The 23,755-nt window shown below is 55.1% G+C and overlaps 1 protein-coding gene across 7 annotated transcripts in view; it reads right to left on the bottom strand.

Moving 5' to 3' along the window:
• Positions 1–23,010, bottom strand: part of MEF2D (myocyte enhancer factor 2D) — an 82,420-nt gene extending 59,410 nt beyond the window's left edge. For 4 of the 7 annotated variants that reach the window (XM_066338004.1, XM_066338005.1, XM_066338007.1 and 1 more), the window contains exon 1: positions 22,449–22,562. The gene's annotated coding sequence lies outside the window, so the exon portion shown is untranslated. Of the gene's footprint in view, positions 1–22,448; positions 22,564–22,883 lie in introns of those variants that run through there. The other 3 variants (XM_066338002.1, XM_066338006.1, XM_066338003.1) reach the window with 2 other exon arrangements.
• Between the last annotated feature and the right edge of the window lie 745 nt (positions 23,011–23,755).

The raw sequence follows: 23,755 nt of genomic DNA, 5'->3' as shown, positions 1-23,755 counted from the left end.
TTTGCCCTGCCAAGTGAGCATCCTGGCACTGCTCCCAGAAACCCTGGAGTGTTTCAAAAGGTGACCTGCACAGTGAGAGCAGCCCCAGTGAGGGGCGGGGGCTGGGTCAGGCCACTGGCTGCCCCCAGGGCTCCTGGGCAGTTCCTAGGTCTCACCACACCACACACATGCTTTCGAAGCCTTCTTGTTATTAACAGGGAAATGCTGCCCAGGGAAGAGGAAAAGTATCGTGTTTTCAAAATGTTCTGTTATTTTACGAGCTGGGGGGAAGAAAACACATAGAGGAGGGATGGAGGTGGCAAAGGCAAGTGAGATCCCCTTTCTGAGTGACAAAAGAAGGGAAGAGGAAGGGGTAAAGACAAGACAATCTTTGTGTCCAGCTTTGGGGCAGAAATTCTGAGCGGGTGCTAGCACTGTTCCTACTCGAAAACCAAAGCTTTGGTTTCATAAGTAACAAACCAAAATTCCTGAGGGCAGAAGAACGAGGAGAACCTCCTGGGACCCTCATTCTTAACTGATGCAGTTAGGCTGGCACAACCTGCCATGCAAAGGCAGCAGATGCTGGGAGCTGCTCCAACCAGCCCATAAGGATCCTGGAGGATGTGCAGGAATGGCTTTTGGTGACTACCCGAGATATCTGCTTAGCTGATGCTTAGCAGCCTCTGTGCCACAGCCAGTCTTTGCTTACACCCTCAAGCACACCTATATTCCCACATATGTAACTCCCCAAGATATATATATTCCCATACACACAGTCCTCTCAAAATAAAATACCCTCATATATGTAACCCACCAAATATACATATATATTCTCATATGTACAGATAAACCCCCAAATATACATTTATTCCCATGTATATAAACCCCAAATAGATACAACCCCTACCTACATCATATATACATATAATACCCCCAAATGAATAATCCATGGCCACTGCCATGGGGACTTCCAAGCACTTAGCTGGAAAGTCAGCAGGAGATGGAAGAGCAGAATAAGGAGCTGTGGAGCTGGAGGGGCCAAGAGGGAGGCGCAGATTGTGGAGGGGAAGAGCCGTGACCGCAATCTCTCCTTCCTCTTTTTTCATGTTTCCTCTAGCAACGGGCTCGGGGCTGCAAACATTTGGATGCCAAACCTGAACTTCCCCACCTCAGGCTGCCAATCCAGCCCGCCACTCTTCTGCCAGGTGCTCATGGACTCCCACCCCAAAGCAGGGAGAGCCCAGACCCCATTTAGCAGAGCTGTGACATTGTCAGTCTCAGGGGATCCCAACAACAGCAACGAGCAGACAAAATTAAAAATAAAATAAAATAAAAATCTAGAAAAAGAAAACAAAAGAGAAAAAAGTAAAAAAAAAAGGAGGGAAAAAAAAAGTCCATCTCCATTTTCCTCCATTTTCCTCCATTTTTCTCCATTTTTCTCCATTTTTCTCCATTTTTCTCCATTTTCCCAGCCCACCAACTGAAGCATCTCAGCCATAGCCCAGCCTTCAGTTTGCACCAGCCACTGGGAATATCCCCAGGGTTGAATTAAACCTGTTGAGCCTTTTCCAGTTGGGTTTCCTATGGCTTGACACCAAGAGGCAGAAAGGAACAAACTGGGGGAGACCTCGCTCCAAGCAGGAGCATCAGGCAGGACAGGCTGGCAGTTTAACACAGCGAAAAACTCCAGCTCCCAACCATCCAGGGCCGAGTCCCAGCAGCACAGCACCAGGGGCTGTGGAAAGGGGACAGGTGGGGGCCAGGAAGAGGAAATCCACCTCCATTGGCATGGGAGGCTCAGCTGCACAGCAGGACAGTGCAGTGGCGAGCAATGACCAAGAACCACGGCATAAACCAGCTGTGCCAAGGGCACATGCAGAGTGTGACCACCACCACTGCAGCTCCTCCAAACCCCACACAGGGTGAAGGGACCCCAGATCAAGGCAGAGCAGGAATTGTGGGGGCTCCCACCCCTGCTCCACCAGGTCACCTTGCAGAGGCGCTGCCTCACAAGGGTCCCAGAATGGGACCAAATCCAGCTCTGGATTTGGGTAGCGGAGCTGGAATTCCCTCTCCGTGCTCACTGAGCCAGGCTCCAGGGAAGCTCAGAGCAGCCGAGTGGCACAGCTGCCACTGCAAGTGTTGCAACAGTGGCTGCTGGCCCTGCCAGGACCTAGGGGACATGAGGGGGTGTCAGAGGGGCGGCACAAGTGCAACCGTTGGAGCCGCCAAGTTTCGCTCTCGCTGCCTGAGTTCCCCTTGGGCAGCAGAGATGCAGAACTGAAACCTCCAGCTGTATGGACGTGGGGGCAGCTGGAGGTGCAGGAGGGCTGGGGACCAGCACGGCTTTCAGAGCAAAGCCACGCACCACCACACCAGTGACCAAGGGGTGCTGGGGACACCAGGGGAAGCATAAGATGAGAGGCAGACAGGGATTTCCTCTGGCTCACAAGTGCCCATCTTGCTTCTGCCCTCTTTGCTCAGCTGGGCCGCCCATCTCCTTGCACCCAGCACATCTGGTGGGAGCAGAAATACCCCTGGACATGCAGATAACCACACCTGGGCAAGCTCCAGCTGGCATGTCCCCACTCCACGAGCCTGTCCGGGGGCTGACACTGCTGCAGGACAGTGCAATCCCAGGCCATTGGGCAAGTGCTGGTCAGCAGGACCACGACTGCCTGCATGGAGTGGTCCCAGCACCAGCTGCATCTCCTGGCGCAGGGAAACTGAGGCACAGAGAGGGGAAGCAAACAGCAGAGCTGGACACACAAGCATCCCCCAAAGCCCAGTTTCCTCCCCCTGAGCAAGCCACTCACCTCCCTCCTTGTCCCAAACTGCTGATACAGCACAAGGAAGACCCCCAGAACTGATCCCAGAACCCCTCAAAGACATCATGGGGGCTCCAATGAGAGCACAGGGATAGCAAGATGCGGGTGCCCTGTACTCAAATTACCTAGTGCTTGCCCTCACCCCAGTGACAGCGAAAATACTTCAGGCCACATTGCCACCTGCTGGCACCAGCCCTGGGGGCCGAGGGCACTGGCACCTTCCTTGATGGGGACAGCAAGTGGCTCAGTGCTGGGTGTCAGGCCCAGATCCAGGTTCAGGTTCGGGTACAACAGGCCACTGGCACATCAAACTGGAGCAGCCACTGCTCACTTTCCTGAACTAATTTTATACAACTTCATGGCGACCTGGGACAGTGCATGTGCAACCCAAACCCATCCCAGAGGTGCCAAGAGGGGCTGCAGGTGCTCACACCCCCCATACTCTCCAGAGCACCATGTGAAAGTGCTGCTCCAGGGGTGCAGGAGACTTCATAGCAGCAGTGACAGCTCCTCCAGATCTGCAGTTCCAGCTCCTGTTGGCATTTCCAAGGCAGAGGTAAAGCAGAGATGGCACCATCATCTATTATGCCCCTCAGATTCCCCACAAGCCTTTCTGATGCCCCAACAACCTCTCCTGTCTGCTCTGCCTCTCCTCAGAGGCCAGAGATCCAATTCCCACCTGTCTCTCAGGCCATGCTCTCTCTTCTGTCACATGGAGGGACTGATCCTCTGCCACTGCTCTGTAGCCATCCACGCATCCAGCCATTTCCCATCCACACAAACCCCACATGGGGCATGGGGGAGTGGAAATCCCACCTACACACATGCTGACGTACACGAGCAATTCATTCCTGACACTCCGTGGCCACTGACCAGCACAACTGCCCATGAGTTACACAAACAGAGCTGGAGGAAAATAAAGACAGAGTGTGGTTCTTCAACACACATGGAGAGCCGCCACTGTCCCCAGAGGGCAGAAGGTCTGGGAGGCCCTGGCATGGGCGACAGGCACGAGGAGCAGGTGGGTGATGTTGAAAGGGACCCACAATGTCATCCCAGCACACCTGTACATACATCAGCACCAGCCTGGCCACCCCCGATGGCCTCGTTGCAGGCAGGGTTCACGTTTGCAGCACCAAAATGAATCCATGTGAGCGGCTCATGGAAGGCACCAGGAGCTGCCATGTGTATGCCCAGCACAGGCAAAGCACATGGAGCCCTGGCAAGCGGGTGCCAGCTCCTCTCCCCTCCCACTTTGGGAAGGTCTCCAAGGACCCCATGGGAGTTGCCCCAGGCAGACACAGCAGTTCTCCCTCCCAGAGCCTGGGAAGCCAGCCACTTTGGGTGTCTCCACCCTTGCTGGCACTGAGGCCAGTTCAGCCCCAGCCCTGGCTCTGCCAGACTCCAGGTCCAAACTCCAGGGCCACAGGGTGAGGTGTGGCCAAGCAGCATGTGCCGAGCCAGGTGGGAAAGAGCACAGGACACAATCACCATCATTAAGAGCAAAGCCCAGGCCTCTCATGGCCTTGTTCTGCCATCACCTGAGCCAGGCACCGCCAACCATGGGGACCTTGTTCACTGCCGCAGCTTCAGCAGGTGGCTCAGGCTACCACCGGTCACTCGGCCTGGCCTCTCCCCATGGAAACCAAACAAACATCATCATCTGCGTCCAAAACTTCAAGCCATCCATCTCCCCGCTCTGACAGATGGTGGCAGGTCCTAAGACACCTCTCAGCTGCAGTTGGGTGACATGCTGGGCCGGCAGAAGGCTTTCCCAATGTGGGCTTCCAGGTGATCCCCCAAAATCCCTTCCAACACCACTGCAAATGCAGAAGTAGGAGGTGGGCACATGTGAGGTAGGGGGACCAGGCAAACCTCCCCCTGCCCCTTGCTGCTGTCCCCCACTCCAGGGAACAGGAACAGATCCTGGATCAGCTCTGTGGCCCTTGCTGGAAGCTGAGAGGTTTTTTTAAACCTGTTTATAAGGGCAACTCGCAAACAAGAAAAGAGAGCTCCTCGTGGGGAGGAGAGGGGCTCCATGGTCAAATACCAGCACCTGGGAGACTCACACTTAATTCTGGGTTGTGCTATGGCCCCTCTGGTGTGTCCACAGTGGAGCCAGCCATGGCCAGCGCTGCTGCCTCCAGCACCCTTCAGCAGCCCCTCCTGGCCCTGCTCCAGCACCCAGCCCAGCAGTGCCAGCCACTGACAGCAGCACCATCAGACAAACCCCTGCAAGCAGCTGGAAAATCACCTGACACAGACAGACCTGAGCCAGAGTCAGGGCTGCTCGGCCTTGGAAAGCAAAAAGGGTGTTCACCCCACAGCCAGTGTGCAAACCCTGACCCCTCACACAAACTCAGAGTCCCGTGGCTGAGCATGGCTCTCGACTGGCTGCAAAGGCAGGGCTGCATCCAGAAAAGCAGGTGTCACAGACTGATGGAGCAAGGCTTTGCCACCCAGCTGCCTCTGAAAACCCAACAGGGGAAAACCCCAAGCCAGAGACAAAATCATTCTTGGGGTTACCCAAATCTCCCAGTTCAAGCCCCAGCTCCATTTGCATCCTTGGCAAATCTCTGTAGGGAGAGCGCCTACTCCCCCAACTTCAGATCCACTATTAAAAAAAAATAAACAAAACCAAAAAACAACAAGAAAAAAAACCCAAAACAACAGAAACAAAAAAAACCCAAGAGATTAAAATATTTCTCCCCAGTGAGGTGCAGAGAGAAACACTCGCACATTCGGTGCCATCGTCAGCAACTCCTACACCACCCCCCACGTACACCATTGCAAGGGGGGAGCAGAAGGGGGGGTTTATAGGCACCTACAGAGAAAAAATAAGATTTTTGCGTAATTTGGTTAATCAGTCAACCGAACAGCATGAATCCATAGGAGACCGTCCTGCACTCCCCAAACAACTCAGTTCCCCGTGGGGCAACAAAACCTCCGTGGCCGGTACAAGCATCACCTCCCTCCAATAGAACCACAGCAGTGGCCCTTGGAAAAGTTCCAAATCCCAAATGCTACTCCCACTTTGGACATACTGGCAACAGCAAACACAAAAAAAAGGGCTTATCAAGTCTTGGAATCACCAGGAAAACTCGTAGTGCTGTCAAAGGGGACCTCAGCATCCTCGGTGCTTCTTCCCCTCAAAAGCCTTCAGTTGCTAAAGCAAAATAGGGAAGGGAAGGGAAGGGAAGGGAAGGGAAGGGAAGGGAAGGGAAGGGAAGGGAAGGGAAGGGAAGGGAAGGGAAGGGAAGGGAAGGGAAGGGAAGGGAAGGGAAGGGAAGGGAAGGGAAGGGAAGGGAAGGGAAGGGAAGGGAAGGGAAGGGAAGGGAAGGGAAGGGAAGGGAAGGGAAGGGAAGGGAAGGGAAGGGAAGGGAAGGGAAGGGAAGGGAAGGGAAGGGAAGGGAAGGGAAGGGAAGGGAAGGGAAGGGAAGGGAAGGGAAGGGAAGGGAAGGGAAGGGAAGGGAAGGGAAGGGAAGGGAAGGGAAGGGAAGGGAAGGGAAGGGAAGGGAAGGGAAGGGAAGGGAAGGGAAGGGAAGGGAAGGGAAGGGAAGGGAAGGGAACTCACTGGCTCAGAAGCCAGTTACAACAAATGGAAAGTGTTTTGCTTTTTAATCTCGTGATTTTTTTAGCTAATCTCTCCTTTGGAAAGGGATGATCAGCTCAGAAGCAGGACGCTGCCAGGGGGATATAGCACGTGTGGAGTCCCAGCTGGAATGGAAACTCAAGTCCTTGCTCTCCAATCCTGTCCTTTCTGGGTGGATTTATCCTGGTTTTTTCCTCAGAATGACTGTACAGGGGCAGAGAAACAATAGCAAAACTTTGGGAAACTTCTGAACAGGGGATTTTGCTGTGTTTCTGTCTCTCTTTTCTGAAGAGGGGAGTTTTCTCTTTTCAAAATACTCTTTTCACTTTGAGTTTTTCACCAATTTGCACAGGAGAGTTTGGAAGTGGGAAAACCCTCCCCAGCCCCTGCAGAACCTTCTGCTTCTGTGGGTTTTGCTCTCCTTGGGAGAGAAATCCAAGTCCTATTCCTCACTTGCCCAGAGATCATGTAATCACAGAATTGTAGAATCATTTTAGTTGGAAAAGAGCTTTAAGATCATCAGGATGATCCTTTTCCTGCTGCAAAGGAAGTTCCGTTCTGGGGAAGTTCATAAAAATGAGAAGTTTTAGAAGTGAAAAGGACCATGCACACCCAAAAATTGATTTCTTTCCTTCTCCAGTCCTGGGCAAGACCTCGACAGGATCCAGCAGAAGGGGAAAACCAGACCAAACAATCCAGAAGAAGGCAGGACCCTCCTCACCCCCCACCACCAGACAGCACATTGGAGCTGGGAACCATCTTCACCAACCCAGACTCTCCCAAGCACGTGGAGAGCCAGGGGAGGGAGGAGGCCGTTGGATGCCATCCCCAGAGCCCATAAATTACAGCAGGGAGCAGAGTTGCATTTGCCCTATTTCTTATCTGCTTGGAAATTGTGCTGCTTTCCCAGCTGCAAAGGCAGCTCTGTTCCCAAGAATTTCAGCAAAGCCATGACCTCTTTCCAGGATCGTACAGTATATGGTGGCGGGGAGCCAAGGCTAATTATAGGCACAGGAAAAAGGGAGAGAGGCATTTGGAAAAACTCTACCTTCCCAGCCAGGGGAACGGGGCAGCATGGCTGCAGCCAAGCCCCTGATGAGAACACCCCAAAGGGCTGCAAAACCCGGGAAGGAGAGCAAATCCCAGGGATCCAGTCCTCCTGGACTTCACTATCCTCAATTTCTTGAAAGATGAAAGCCAGCATTAATCTCACCTCACAATAATTCACAATTCCAAAGTGCTCTGGTGTAGAGGGGAAGCCCCTCGGGGGGAGCAGGACCCCCACTGCCCCGGCACAGGATGAGTGTCAGTACAGCACCACGCCAGCCACAGCAAGAACCAGAGTCTGTTAGTCCTGCATCCAGAACCTGAGCGGCTTGGGTTCCCTGCAGAGATCCCCTCTCCCAAAGGTGAACAATGCCACAAACCCCTCAATGTGCCCTTGTGCCCCAGCACTGCCCAAAACCACAACCTGCAGAGATGTTCCCCAACCTGGAGGCAAATAAACGTGCATTAATTTAAACGCCAGCCAAGGCTCTCAGGCAAAGCCACAAGCAGGCTTAGAGCCGAGTTCATTGTCACTTGCTGAGCAATGTCACAGGAGCCACCTCCCTCCCCCGACCCACTGCAGAAGTGGACAAGGACATGGTGACACATGTGCCCACGAGACCTTCCGGCAGGGAGGAGGCTGGGCAGGAAAGCACAAAACAGGCAGCAACTCTTTTAACCACCAACCTCCTCTTCAGAGCCACATTTCTGTACAAAACAAAACCTGGGGAAGGTAAAAATCCCACCTAATGTTTTCTTCGAGAAAAGGAAAAAGAAAGCCAGGAACCTTCTCGCTTGCTGCAATGGTTTTCATTTTCCAGCAAATTAACTCGAGTCTCGACTCTGGCTGCTGGCAGATCCCCTCCCTGCCTGCTCACTGCCGTGTGTGCCTGCGCATGTGGGAATGTGTGGGTGTGTGGGTTTTGTTTTGCTTTCTGCACCGGCTCTGCAGACCATCTCCTGCTCTCGCTGATCGCAACCTGCAAGGCTCAACCCAGCTCCATTATCTGGCAGGGTGGACTTCCCACTTCTCCAGCTACAGCCTCGTGCAGGGCCACTCTCCTCCTCCAAGAACTTCAAGAACCATGGCTTGCAGGTATCCCAGCCCTCTGGGTGCAGCAGAGCTGTTGCCATTGCCAGTCGCACCAAGAAGGTCCGTACCTGCAGGGGAGGGTGCCAAGGCTGGGTGCTGCAGGCATGGCTGTGCCCTCTGGGGCAGGGCACTGGCAGCACCAAGCAGGGCACCAGTGCAGCCTCCCAGTGGGAGAGCACCTCTCACTACAGGAAGGAATCTGCCTGTGCATGCTGGGTCCAGTTGATGCCCTTTCCAACACTACTGTGGCAGTGCAGAGGGGAATCAGTGCACATCAAGTTTGTCCTGCTCCTGGCGAGACTCTTGGGACCACCTCCCACCAGCTTCCTGGATAATAACCCCAGTTAAAACCCTGCCCTAGCCACCTGGCCCCAGTGCTGCAGGTGGTCCCAGAAACACTCCAAAGACTCACCAAGCCTTGGTACAAACCAAAACCAGCACTTTCTACATGATACCCCCCTCCCCAGCTCCAACACTCCCGATGGGCACATCAAGGTATGATGGAGGGGAAGGTAAACAGAAACAAGTTCCCCACAGTTCGCACTGTACCTCCAGCACCCAGCCCAGCCCAGCAGCAGGATGGAGCACAGACACACATCCCCACAGAGCTGAGCCCACCTCACCGGTGCTGCCGGCACATCCCGGTGGAGCACGTGGCCCCCTCCCACCCGGCTCCGCGGGTGCCGCCACGCACGGCTCAGCCCTAACGGGATAACAAGCTCACAATGAGATCCTAATGAAGGATTAGCGAAATACAGTTTAAAGAGATTAAGGCTGGGTGCAGCACTGAAACTTTTTTATTTATTTAATTTTTTTTTCCTGAGATCCTAGCAGAGCTGAGACACAGATTACAGCCAACATGGATGGAGCTGGCATTCGCCACTGGCTCCAAGGACTTGGGATGGTTTTTGCATCACATTCGTGCAAAGGGAGGCCAGGGTTGTAAAAAGGATGGAGGAACACACAAAAAATGGCTCGTGGCGCCTGCAAGCCCTGCCCAAGGCGCTTCACAGCCAGCCAGAGGTTTCCTTCATCTCTCCCCTCCCACACCAGTCCCTTCCCATCTGCATTCCAGCTGCACCCAATACTCTTGGTCCCGTTCATAATGACTGTTGATGTTATCCGCCCGAGCAAGAGCCTTCCAAGGAGCCCCAGGGAAGCAGGTACTCAACTCTCATTCAGGGAAAGTTATTAATAGTAATTTCTTGGCTCTACACAAACAGAGCAAGAAGTCAGCCCTGGCCTGGAAGAGCTTGGCGTGACTGCCAGCCCCACGTGCTCGGAAAGGTCAGGAGTCTGGTTCGCCCCCAAATCAAACGAGGATGTTTAAAATAGAAGGCAACACATCTGGGGTTGCTTTTTGGCTTGTTTTGACCACTCGTATTTTTTCCTGCAACCACTAACACCACGAATTTTCTCCTCCTGAGGAAGGGCAACGTGACTGCCACCCCATCACAGGAATCCAGGAGTGGGAAATTGCTAAACCAGCCCCAAGAGTGCAAATGCTCAGGGGGAAATGGGCAAGCAACGCTGGTGCTGGGGAACAGGCTCATCCCATGAGCAGCCTCATTTCAGTCAAGTCCTCAGAAGCCACGCGACAAGAGGGAGGTGGGGAGCTGAGAAACATCCCTGTTGAGAGACTACAAAACAAATCAAATGAAGATGTTTGGAGCAGATCCAGATGTTTATTAGTGACGCACACGGAGGTATAAATAATTATCCGGTAGGATTTTTGTTCACAGGCAGCTCTCCCTTATCTAATCACATCTCAGTGCGACATGGTCCCAGCCTCCCCCCGCTTAAAAAGTCTTGAGAAAACCAGATGCAAAATAAAAAAACCTCACTAGGGGCACCAATTTAATCCCATTAATCACTGGATACTGGGAGCAGAGCTGCCAGCACTCAGATCTCATCCAGGCACAGCTTAAGGGAGGATTTTTTCCTCAAGCAGGAGCAGTGGCAGAGGGTCAGATCCTGCACAAGGGTGCAGAGAAGGGAGAGAAGCTGAACCCTCGCACCCTGCCCCACGTCCAGCACCAGGCACAGGTAAAGTGGCATCTGTGAGGACAGGAGCCACTGTGGCATTGGCGGAGCCCCTCCACACCAGTGCAAGGAGCTGGACAAATTTTCGCCTATGAGAAACCAACTGCTTAAAATACACTGGCCAACAAATCCCTCCCTTGTCTGGCTGCATGGTACCGACCGGCCTCTCCAGCACCCGGACACTGCAATTACCTAAAAATAAATGGACCACAAACCTCGAGAGGCCAAACGGCAGAGGGGGATGAGGACGGCAGGGAACATGCCCCAGCCTGGCGGGAGGGACCAGCCACCATGAGCAGTTGTCACAGCACCACCACAAAGCCCAAGCCAAAGAGTTCACATGCAACCAAAAAACAGGCAGAAGAAAAGGCTTTAACAGCTCAAAACCAACACCTGAGCTGATTTTTCCCAGCCCTTAGCATCACCTAACCCATGGGAGGTGCCAGCCCACTGAGCTGCACCACCACTCCCTGTATCAGCAGCCCCTCATCCTGCCAACCCCCGCCACCAGCATTTCCGATGGTCTTCCAAAAATTTAACCAACCCAACCCACCATAGGCGAGGCTGCCGAGGGTTTTGCAGAGGCCAGAGAGGAGCAGTGTTGGAAACTTACTGTAGGAAATTGGCTGCTCGGCTCCAGCTCCTTGTCCCTACTGGTGGGAAAGTCTATAAATCTCTAATAAAGAAAAAAAAAATCCCCTCCCATTTTATTCCTTCTCTCTCCCCCTTTCCAAAGAATTGCGAAACTGAGAGGGCAGCCAGGGCTTGGATTCGCAGCATTTCTGAGTTCCTACAGAGTCTGGGCTCCCTGCCACCAGCAACAGCGGCTCTGGGGGTGTGGAAAAAGGGAGGAAAAAAAATAAAAAAAGAAGAGGAGTAAAAAAAAAAAAATATATAAAAAAGTCCTGTTTATTTTGGGGGATGAGAGAGAAAGCTTGCACAAAGCAGGGTAGAGGGGGAGTGAGGCCCTGGCACTCCTGCAGGCACCACCCGTTTGGGAATCGAGGCTTGGTTAAAACACCTCAGCTTTGGGTGGGAATACTGAGCTTGCAAAGGATGCTCTTTCCCAGACTGTACATGGGCAATCAGCAATCTCGTATAGAGGGAGGCAGCACCTCCCAGAGCAGCTGGACCCCCTCAAGGGCACCCATGGGTGCCAGCAGCAGCTCTGCCCTGCCGTGCCCTGACGTGGCCCCGGGTGCTGTAAGGGGAATTACTGAAGACAGGCTGGAAGAAAAGCCTGCTCCAGCCGTGACCCAGATTCCCCTCCAGCCTGATCCCTCACTGAAGTCATAATCCTTGGAGGGCTTCTGGTCTTTTTTTTTTTTTTTTTTAAATACATCCCTGAGCGTTGCCATGGTGACAAGGGGGGATGCTATAATTTCAGCATTATAGACTTCAGCGTGAGAACAGGAGGGAGAAGGTGGTGGAAATATGGATGAGGTGCACTGGTAATGCATTTAGGGAAAAAAAGAATTAAACAAAAAAGAAAAAAAGAACCAAGGCAGCACCCTGGCTTGGGCAGCAGAGGCTGGAGGAGCAGAGCCATGTCACAGCTGACAGGATGCAGGGGATCATGGAATCACGGAAGAGTTTGGGCTGGAAAGAACCATAAAGATGATCTTGTTCCACTCCCTACCACGGTCAGGGACACCTTCCACTAGACCAGGTTGCTCCAAGCCCTGTACAACCTGGCCTTTGGCACTTCTGGGGATGGGGCAACCTAGGCAACCTCTGCCAGGGCCTTACCACCCTCAGAGGGAGGCAAATCTTCCCAGTATCGCATCTAACCCTGCCTTCTGGCAGCGTGAAGCCATTCCCCCCTTGTCCAAAGTCATCTCCAGCTCTCTTGGAGCCCTTTAGGCACTGGAAATGGTTCTAAGGTTTACCTGGAGCCTTCTTTTCCCTGGAATGGGGACCTGCTCCTGTCCCTCAGCCAGAGTACCCACTTTGGGGCATCACTGGGGCAGCAGCTTCCCTGGACAGGGATACTCCTGACCCTGCAGGGCTTTGGGAGATGCAGGCTGCCACCCTGCCAGGACACAGTGACAAGCCCTAAATCCCCCAGAAAACCTTGTGGAACCTGAAGCGGCCCTGAGCAGAAACACCCTGTTTTGGGGTGGCCTTAACCCAGCCCACCACAGCTCCACACCCAGCCATTGCCAAAACTTTGCAAAGAAGCAGCTCCAAAAGAGCTGCCCTCCCCTTTGTACCTCTATTTCCTACCATCTTTCCTTTCTCTGCTTTGCCCATAGCAGGTCCCCAAGGTATCCCATCGCGAGCAGGATGTGGGAGACCCTGTGTTCCTGTCCAGCTTTCAGTTGGAATAAAACCCACCATTGCCCGTGTTTTTCCAAGGGCCACGATATACCTCTGGGTGTTCTTAACATCACAACACCTTGGCTGAGTCCTAGAGAGCCCCTGGGCTGGTGTCTGTGAGTTTTCAGGCTGGTTAAGTGCCCTACAATCCCACAGGAGGGATGAACCAGGAACCCAGCAGCTTCAGCCCCGTCACGCCTTAGGGACCTCAAAGCTCTCCAGTGGCACAGAAATAGCAAAACTGTTCGAACAGAAGCCAAACCAGTTTTAGCCATGTTTCCACCCCGCTCGCACCCCTTCCTGCCCCATTGCCAGGCACTGAACCGGCACCTGCCGTGACGAAAAATTTCCGAAAGATGAACAAATAAAAATAAGATCATACACGTACACCTCTACCCAAACCCAGACCAACAGCGCATGACCCCATCACAAGATAAGATGGGCTGCCAGGGACTCACGGACTTGCAAAGGAAGCCACACTGCCCTGGGGGATGCCAGGTCCACACCACACACAAGTGGGGAGGTGAGGAAAAGCTCCAGTCCGGTGCACAGCACTTGGCACTGCATCCTCTGGCCATGTAGCCTGCACCCCTCAGCCTCTCTGAGGGGTAGGAAAGAGATCCTGACGACAAAACCCAGGTGGCCAGTGTCAGGGGCACTGAGACAACACTGTCTCAGTCCTGCACTGAGCCCAGGTGCCTGGGCACAGCTCAGTGGGGATCCTCAAAGGGCAGCGTGATGCTGGGACAAAAGGATCTCCTGAGCTCTACGAGCCTGAATAAAACCACAGCACATCACTGCAAAATGGAAACTCCAGGTCCGGGGTGGCAGCAAGTGCCAAGGAACCCCCACCAGGACTCAATGCGCTCGCTGCAAAATTCTCATATACCAGCGGAAGAAATATCACGACTGTTTTGTTTCCAAACCCCCAAACTACCACCTTCAGCATCTGACCTGTCAGGCCTTGGGCCATTAGGGTACTTTCAGATGTGCTCCAAGCTCCAAATTTACCCTCAAAGGTATTTATCTCCGAGAAGCTAAAACCAAAGCTGCATTTGCATAACAAAAAGACCCCGATGATGCTAGGTTCGAGTGCTGCTGGCAGGGGAGAGGACATGCAAAGCAGCGTCTTTCAACAACCAAAGGCGTCGAAGGTCACCCAGGCAGATGCTGAGCTCACTGTGGCTGCTCCTCTCCACTGGAAAGGACAAGGCAAGAACATCTCATAAGGAAAGCATCTTCCCAACCTTCCCACTTCCACCTGGTCCAGCTGGAGCAGTTCTCTCCAGCACAAAGGCAGGTGTGAAATCCTGCTCGCTAAAGCACACGCTCACATCTGGCCCTAAAGTTGAAAGACCTGAGGGTAACTAACAAGATTTTTCCAAACTCTCTCAATGTGTGTTGAGAGCTGGGCTCACCATTTTCCTCCCCTGGGTGCCAGTGGCTGGCACGAGGACAGGAGGCTTTGTCTCCTCAGGAGCAGTGCCCATGGGGAAGCAGGAGGCGAGGAACCCAGCCCATCGCCCTTCCCCAGCAGCACCAGAGTGCAGCTCCCATGACCCCTGGGGCCCCCAGGAACAACCAGGAGCTCACTCCACCAGGACCCCCTCCCATGGGAGCAGGTGGAAGGCACAGTAGCTCAGTGCTCAGCTGTCTGACACGAGGTCAGCACCTGCTGCCACGCTGTGCCCGCAGCTCAACCCAGCACCTGTCTCGCTGTTTTGGGACAAAGTCCCTTCAGGAACTGGCGCCACACGACTCCCCGTCTCCTCCTTATCTCAGACCGACTGAATCCCCTCCTGCCCTGCCATCCCCACAGCTCATTCAAAGCTCAGCTGTACCAAAACCCCAGGGCATCACACCGAACCCAATAAAGCATCGCTGTGCCCCAGGCTGCCCCAAGAGCCAGATGTTCACCTCTCACTCCCCCACAAGAAAACGCCCCAGCTCTGGGGAGAGGACTGATGGAGGAGCAAGAAGCAGCCACCAGCTGCCGCGGGAAGAGGCCTTGGCTGCCTTCACCACCAGCATCTCGCTCCAACCATTTGTTCTGCTTCTATTTTCGAAAGCGCTGGGGCTCAATGCTCCGCAGATCCCAGCTTCCCCACTGACGAACAAGGCGACAGATTTCTGCTAAGAGGTAACACTGGCTCCACTCCCCATCTTGGCAGCAGCATCCACGCAGGACTGGGGATATTTTTGATCGAGCGAGCTGAGAGGTGCTAGCTTCCCCGGCGGCTTGTTGCTGGCGCGTGGGAAGGACGGCCATGCCGAGTCAGGGAAGGTTGAGAATGGATCCATGATTGATCCCTGTGCTTAAAACCGGGGAGATGGGGCGTCAAATCCTCCTCAGTCATACAAAGCAAGATGTCCAGTGGCACATGGAGCTCTCTGGGAAAGCAGCACCCAAGGGATGAGGCTAGAGATGAGGCCTGACTTCGGCTGCATGCCAGCCCCTGAGCCCTTCGGGAAGCCCCCACACTAGTCCAGGCTCTCAGAGGAGAGCTGCCATGCACACACTGTCTGTGTGATCCCAAGTGCTGCTCCTCACCGGAATACTCCTCACGGGAATACGGACAACTGCCCCAAGTCCACATCCAAGTAAGCCCTGCCTTCAGCCAACCCTTCCACAACCCGTTCCAGTTATTGAAAGAAATTTGCTGCTACCTCAGGGTTTTCTTAGGGGCAGAGGCATGTCTCCACGGAACATGTGGTTTATCCCCTGGGATAAACCCGAGGGTTGGAATTAGATGATTTTTAAGGTCCCTTCCCACCTAAACCGTTCCATGAGCCTGCAATAACTGTGCCTAGAGGCACCTCCTCATCTCCATGACCTCCCCAGTGGTGCCAGCACCAGAGACACTTGGTGACACACAAACACTTTCCCCCGTGGCTCTTCCACCAAGTTCTGAACTGGTCCAAGCACTGCATATCAGGCTCCATGTCCAACAGAGCCAAAGCCAGAGCTCCCTGCAGGGGAATTCTAAAGGCAAAAAATCCGCACGCTGTTCCCAGCAAGAGGAACTTGTGGCAGAGCCAGGCTCCAGCAACATTGGGATTTTAACAAGCTGTGGGGTCTTCAGCCACTCTAACCTGCCAACCATCCTCAAGCCAAGCAGCATCAGGGTCCCTAACCAAAAGGAGGTGTCACAGGTGCCACAGAACACTGCACCCCACGGATGGACACCATTCTCAACACTGGCATCTGGACAAAGTGTGCTGCTCCTCCCAGGGCTGGCAGCTTGCTCAGATGCCAGCAACAAGCCTGCAGGTACCAGGTCCACAGAGACATTTATCATGATATTTAGACAAAGCACGACAGCTCAACCCTCACCTATAGTTACACAAACACACAGCCACTCTCTGCCTCTGTATGCCCAAAATGAGTGAAAAATACACATTTCTTGGCTTTCCCAAGCTTGCAGAAGGTCCTTCGCCATAGACGCCACCATGGACCAAGAGCAGCCACACCTGGAGCCTGATTCCTGCTATTCCCTGCCCCAGCCCCTCATCACAGGAGTTAATCTCCTGCTCCCAGCACTGAGCCCAGCAGCTGCGGGGCAGGACGGTCTCGGTGACTGCCCGTGCAAAATAAAAAAAGGCTGGTCGGTCAAAATATTTTGTCCACATTCTTCACTGTAATTTTTTTCTTCCCTGCCAGTGGAAACTCCTGCTCCAGCACCATGTCTCAAGGTTACTGCTAGGGGTGGGGGAGGATTTCAGGTTTTACAACTGAAAAATTCCAGACAGAAACCCAGAAACATTGCCAGTCTTTTACTGAACAGAAGTTCTTTATCCAATTAATTTATTTAACTTTTTTTTTTTTTTTTTACACTTAATGCAGCAGGTTTAAGTAAACTCCATTTTTTTCAGCTCCTCAAATCTTGTCTGCTTTGATAGAAAATTCTCACTGATGCCTCAAATGCTCAATTTCTTTTTTAAGGAAAACCAAACCAGATGAATCTGACCCCACATATTTTCCCCACCTGCACGACATGGGATGTGTTCCTGGGTACGGTGCCTAGCAATTTTTCCCTGAAGTCTTCCAATAATTGGAAAGGAAAAATTTTAAGGGTAAAAAGAAGAATTTCATCTTTAAAATAAGAAAAAAGATGCTTTCAAAAAGGATGGAGGAAAGTCACCTTGTTCCAAAAGGTATTTTTATTTAAAAAGAAAGAAGATGAAAACTTCCAAGCAGGGCTGTTTATTACCACTGCTTATATCCATCAATAACACCTTGCACCTAAAACTCCACCACATCCTCCGGAGCAGCTATCCACAGGCCCACAGCTTCAGCAGCCCCCAGGCCGTGAGCTGCAGGATCTATCACACAGGAGATGCTGATAATCCCCCTAAGACAGCAGAAGGAGGAGAAAGGAGAAGGAGGAATCCCACTAGGAATCCTAAGAGGATCCCTTGGCAGCCCTGGGGTGGGCTCGGGTCAGGGACCTGGCTCCACAAGCAGGTGCCGCTTCCCAAATCTCATTACTACTTTTTGGGGATGGAAAAAAAGGTAAAAAAAAAAAAATCAAGAGCCATGGATTCGTCCTGCCTCCTCCCCAGAAAAAAGGCTGATGCAACAACAGCGCTGCAGTAGGAGGTCACCCTTCCCCAGAGCCCCCAGCTCCCCACCCATGCCCCAAGCACCTCAGCTGGGGGGGCTGCAGGCACCTCCTCCTGGAAGCGGTTTGGGCTTTGTGCCGGACGCTTGCAGGAAGCTGTCTGAAGCTCTAGAAAGAGAAACAATTCCTCCTCCTCCTCTTCCTCCCTGCCCAGAAATTTAATTACCCCCTTTCCAATCCCAACCATCACTGACTCAGGACAGGAGGTGGGAGTGCTTCCACCCTGTGCCAGCTCATGCCCAGCAGCAGCCCAAAGCCACTGTGCACAGTTTTGACCTTGAGCCATTGTGCCATCAGGACTGGGCTGTCAGAGCACAGCCAGCACAGACGGCAGGGGCTCAGCTCCCCACCTCAGCACTCCAACTAGTGCTGGTCACTTAAAGCCAGGAGGGTCGGGCCACGGGTGCTGCCGACCCCCTCCACACACAGCCAGGGGCAGGGCCGTGTGGTGCCTTCGGGAAAACCAAGGGCTAATTGCAAGCTGGAAAATCCTACGTGTCCTGCTCGGCACAAAGAGTGAAATGTGCTGCCCTGCCACGGTCCAGTCCAGCCCAGCTGCTTCGGGATGGGACACCACAGCGGCTCCTGGGTGGTGGCTGGAGCCTGACACATCCCAGCACAGGCAGCATCACGCCCTTCCAGCTTGTCCTCGCCGTGCACACCAGGACACCTGCCTGGCACTGCTCTGGCTGCTCAGGCTTTGCCTTTGACAGCCAAAGAGCAGCACCACACGCCTGCTCCACTGGGGACTGGAGGGGCACAAAACTATTTAAAGTCCCTCTGGGCACCATGGCAGTACCCAGCACTGGGAACAGCCCCTAGCAGCTGCTCCAGAATTCCAGCACTCAACCATAACCAAGACATTCACTGTGGCCAGGCCCCTGCGGGTGACTCAGATGGTGCCACCACTCAGATGGTGCCAGCAAGGACCCACCACCACTGCATGCACCTCATCTCACTGCCCCCTTTTAGACATGGGAAGGTGCTTACCTATGGCTCAGAATCAGCCTCGGAATCATAGAGCAGCTGCTGTGTCCCCCCAGCCTTGTCATGATCCACATGATAACAGGCCAAGTTTCCCCAAAAAACTGTTCCCATGCAGCTCAGAGACCCAAGTTCTCCATATTTTGAGACCCCGTTTAAGAGAAAGCAAACCTAGACTCCATTCCCCCAAAATAAAACACTCCACACTGGAGCATTTATCAAACCTTTGCTCTCCACGTGGGCACTTTTTTAAGGATTTTTTGAACGATGCAGGCTCTTGTCTATTTTGCAAGCAGTGGGGAGCTACAGCAGGGAGACACCAAGAGTGAGGGGAAAGGAAAAATTAAAAAAGAACCACAAGCAAAGCAAAGTGGAGTGCAAGATGCAAACCGACAGATCTGGGGAGGCAGAGCTGCTGGCAGGCAGACGGCGAGATCCATCTTGAAAGCAAAAGCAAACTGCTGCTCACACAGGCAGAGGGAAAAACCTAGAGGTCTTTAGCACTGCCTGAGCTCTGATCAAACAAAGTGATTAAGAAATCTCAGCTTTTTATTGAAAGCTTCTCTAATTAGAGGAAAAAAGGAAAGGAAAAAAAAATCAACCTCCCAAATTCACACTGAGTGGTGAAGCCCCAGACAGTGTTGGGGGGAGGTGAGGGGGTGATGCACCCCACAGTCCTGCTGGCACAGGAAGGGCAAGCACAGCCAGGGGCACCGAGCGCTCACCCCATGGCACCAGCACAGCCACAAGTTTCCATGCCTCCCCAGCCTTCTTCCTCCTCCCTTTCCTCCTCCTCACTTACTTTCTGCACACTGCATCGGGCTCAGCAGCAGCGCCAAACCTTCCCGGGAGCAGGACTGTCATCTACAATAGAGTCACCTCTGAACTCGGGATGGCTCAGCCTCCAGGAAGTGCCAAAATAGCAATAAAAATATGAAAAAGCCCCCGGCTCAAGGAGTTCACCCTCCGAACAGATGGGACGGTGGGGTGAGGCAGGGGGATATTTTTAGCTCCAGTTGCAGATGGGGAAGTCCAGCACAGCACCGACACGGCAACCCCATCACCACCCGTGCAGCTCGCCGCGGCCTGGGTCACCTCTGTGTGCACTCCCGAGTATTACTAGGATTTAATGGGATGCTGCCTGCTCACTTCCTAAGCCTCAGGCATCACCTTGCAGGCCAGCTCACACCATCACAGCTCCACATGGCATCTCACCACCACTGCTGGGGGCACCCAGGGGGGCAGCAGTGGTCCAGGGGAGTGGAGTCAATGTCAGCAACCCACAGCCTCTTTTCCCTTCATTCCCAAAACGATCACATCCCTGCAATCCATCACAGAGGAGAGATGCCACGCAGCAATCCACAGCAGGCTCCTCCCAGCACACTCCAGGCGATGCCAACCTGACCCTGGGAAGCACTCTGGCTTGGGAAAAGCAATTTCTTGACCCTCACTACAGATGATTTTTAGGTTCAAATTACTCGCCCAGGCTGCCAGATGCATAGCTTGTAGCTGAGCCCTCCACACCTGGCTGAAGCCCTCCTGCTCCTTCAGGATGTGCCAAGCAGCATCTCCCCCCACCCTCACATCCATCCTTCCTTCGTGAGCCAGGGCCTGCACCAGCATCAATACCTCCCTGCCAGGCAGCTGCCAGCACCAGCTCCAGGCACACGCCAGCACCGCGGCAGCTGGGTCCCACTCCCGTACTCTTCATCCAACACTTTCGGCTTTGTTCTCCCTCTCACAAAGCCGCCGTGAGGCTGCCCTGGCAGCACGAAGGGACCTTGAAGTGGATGCAGTTTATGACCATATTTAGGCTCCTTTATGTTGCCAGAGTCACAGTAAAGGGCTGCAGCATTAAATGAGACTCAGACCCCACTTGTTTCACTTGGCAGCCTGGGAAAAATCTACCCTGGGTGACTCCAGCACCATCCATGCCTCCGCCCTGCCCGCTCAGGGACAGCACAAAATTAGCAACAGCCCTTTCCAGCTCTGCAGCTGCACTTCCCAAGAGGAGCCAAGAGCCCCATAGCAGTGAGGAGGGGGAGATTAAACACTATAGCCACCTCCCCCATTCCGAGAACATCAAAGCCTGGGGAAGCAAAGGGACATACCCAAGGTCACCTACTGACAAAGCCAGCATTTCCCAAGGTCCCAAGAACCCCCCAGCAGGACTGAGCACACACAGGGACGTGACCACTCAGCATGAGGAGCCCCCGAGCCGGTTTGTGCCAGGGGAGAACCCAGGCAGGAGTGGAAGCCCCAAGCCACCTGACACGGGAGCTAACGGCCCTTCAACATGAGCATGTCAAATCCCTGCTGTGGCAGAGGCATCAGTGAAACCTGAGCAGTGGCCCCCACCACTGCGGGGACACTGGCCACCTGCTCGAAGCCAGCACAAGTGCGGATGCCTCAGCCTGGCAAAGCCGCGACAACTGCAGAGGCTGAAGGGCAAGGTGGTGGGGGTGGAACAGAGAACCCATGAGGCCCATCCAGAGGTCTGTGACCTTCAAGAGCCAATGACAGTGGTCCTGAGGGCAGGGCAAGCAGCTCACTTTGGGGCTCCAAAGAGACACGAGCAGCTAAGCACTCCCAGGCCAGGGTCACCAGCACCGAATCGGCTCAGGGAAGGAAAGAACATATCCGAATGACCCTTACTTACACCCAAAACCTGCACCCCTGGCCTGATGATCATCCCCATTGCACTGAGGCCAGCATAGCCCCTTCCCCGTCAGCAGCAAAATTTCAGGCTGGCTGTCCTGGGACAGTGGCTTGAAAACACCCACCTGGGTGAAACAACACCAGCCCAAAAATACACAGCCACGCACTGCGGGAGGAGGGGCTTTGGAGAGACAGGATAAGGCCTTCCCGGGGTGGGGGCAGGCAGAGGTGCTGAGCTGAAGTGCTGGGGGAAATTGTAGCAGCTCAGGTGTCTCTGACCCTGCCCAGACCCCTGCCCACAGCAAGGGGGAGTCACCAGCCAAAACTGCGTGGCAGCTCCGACACTTGCAGATGATGAAGAGGAGGGGACACTCCAGCTGGTGGCCGTGCAGAGCTGGGGTACCACATAGCTCCACGGGTGCAGGGGGAAGAGCTGCGTGTGTGGCACATGAGCGTGTCTCACTGCCGGTGTGCTGCTCTTGTGCGCGAGGGAAGAAAAGCAAAATAAATAAAAAAAATAAAAACCAACGACAAAGCCAGAAGGGTTTGGGAGCTGCAGGGAAGGGATAAGCTGCGGGCCAACCGGCGCCGCAGATGCCGAACAGCCGCAGATGCCGGATGCCCTGTCACCGCATCCCTGCTCAGCATCGCCGGTCCCTCTGGCCAAGGAAGCGCTCGGCACCCCGGGGAGGCCGTGGCGGCGGTGATGCGGTTTGGCCCCACCACGACACCCTGCTCCGGCCGCTGTCGGATGGAGCCGAGGCGCTGAACGCCCCGGGCCCCCGGACAAACAATCCCAGCTGTCGGCTCCGGAGCCGGCGCACGGCCAAGGCATGGACGCTCCGGGACTAGTTTTACCGCGGCTCTCTCAAAATCTGCTCTTGCCAATCAAACCGCAGCCCCCGCCGGCACCCGGAGCCTGGCCGACGGGTCCCTCCACAGTCCCCGTGTCACCCCCGCTATGTCCTGCAGGGAGGGCAGTCCCAGCTCTCGAAACCCACCGGGCCCGGCTTCTCCCTGGTTCCCGCCAGGCCGCACAGGGTCCCGTTCGGGGGTGGACGCAGTGCTGCGGGTGGCCTCATGCTCTGTCACCACGCAGCTCTCACGGGGACATTTCCCACCGCCCCGGAGCGGAGTGGGCACCCCCAGCGCTGCCCCCACCGCACCGGCAGCACCCAGCAGGACTATCCCCGTGTGCCGCACCCGGCACCCGCGTCCCCCCGTGTCCCGCGTCCCCCCGTGTCCCGCACCGCCCCGTGTCCCGCGTCCCGCGCCGCCCTCACCTGTCCCCGCAGCGCCCAGGCCGAGCCGCCACCTCTTCCCCTTCCTCCCGCTCCCTCCTTCACCTCTGCACCATTTTGGTGACGGTTTGTTTTGAAGCCGAGGGGGGAGGAGGGAAGAGGGGGGCGCGGGGAGAGGATGTGCCACTGCCGCCGCCGCCGCTCCCGCCCCCGCCCATCCCCGCGACTCGGGGCGGCTCCGTGCGGCGGGGCTCGGGGGGGTCCCTCCGCGCCCCCACCCAGACACGGCCCGGCGGAGAGGAGCCCCGCGCCCCCCCTCCGGCCGCCCGGGGAAAGGGGGAGGGGGGGGTTCTCGGAAGTAGCGCCGGAATGGCGAAACGTTCAAAGAAATCAAAAATATTTAAAAATAACAATTCGAAGGAGGGAGGGGGAAAAAAAAGCAGACAGCCAAGAAGCGCGAGAACGGGAGGGACCCACCTGAGCGGGGCGCAGACCGGCCGCTGCCGGGGCTGCGGCGGAGCCGGCGAGGAGCGACCATAGCCGGGCCCGGCCCAGCGTCAGGGGCGGCGGCGGCGGCGCGGGCGGCCAATGGCCGCGGCGGGGGGGAGCGAGCGGGGCCGGGGTGGGACCGGGCCCAGGGGCTGAGCCGGGGGAAGCGGGGCCTAGCGGCGCTGGGCCGGCGCTCCGGCCGGGCCCGGGGCTGCGCTGAGCCGGGACTTCCTCTCTCCCACCCTCAGGGTCGGGCCTGGCCCCACTCGTGTGTCCCCAGGGTGGGCAGGAATGTCCGGGGTGATGGGGGCATGGTGGGTTCTGCCCCAGCTTCCGTGGGGCGTCGGGCTCAGGGCAGTGTGTCCGTGGGGTCCAAGTGTCCCTAAAGCTACCCAGGTGACATCAGCTGCCCGGGAAGGTCCCGGTTCTGCTGCCAGGACGCTGGATCCAGCTCTCGGACACAGTGGAAGGTCCACTGGCACAGGGCCCTCGTGGGTACGATGCTGTCCGCTGTGCCCGAACACGGCCCGGGGCTGCTCCTGCCTCTGGCGCCCTCACTGCACTGGCCTCCCGGGGCTGCCAGCCCTGAGCCGGCCCTGCCTACAGCGCCAGGTCCTCGGCCGAGTACACAGCACCGGGCTCCCTGTGTTCCCGGGCAGTATGGCCACGGCTTCCAGACCCGCCTCCAAGCCGGGGCTCTGCATCCCCAGCTCCTAAAGCAGCTGCAACCCGGATAAATTGCTCTGTGCTACCAACAAGAAATCCGACAGGTCAAACAGTGACTCCCACCTCTGTGCTAGGACAGTTTGGGGCTGTGAATTGGGGCAGAGATCTGGTTTTTGGGGGGTTTGGGTAACTGG

Source organism: Sylvia atricapilla, chromosome 30, assembly GCF_009819655.1.
Source record: "Sylvia atricapilla isolate bSylAtr1 chromosome 30, bSylAtr1.pri, whole genome shotgun sequence".
Classification (NCBI taxonomy): domain Eukaryota; kingdom Metazoa; phylum Chordata; class Aves; order Passeriformes; family Sylviidae; genus Sylvia; species Sylvia atricapilla.
Note: the sequence above shows the minus strand (reverse complement) of the source record. Positions and strands in the feature narration are given on the sequence as shown.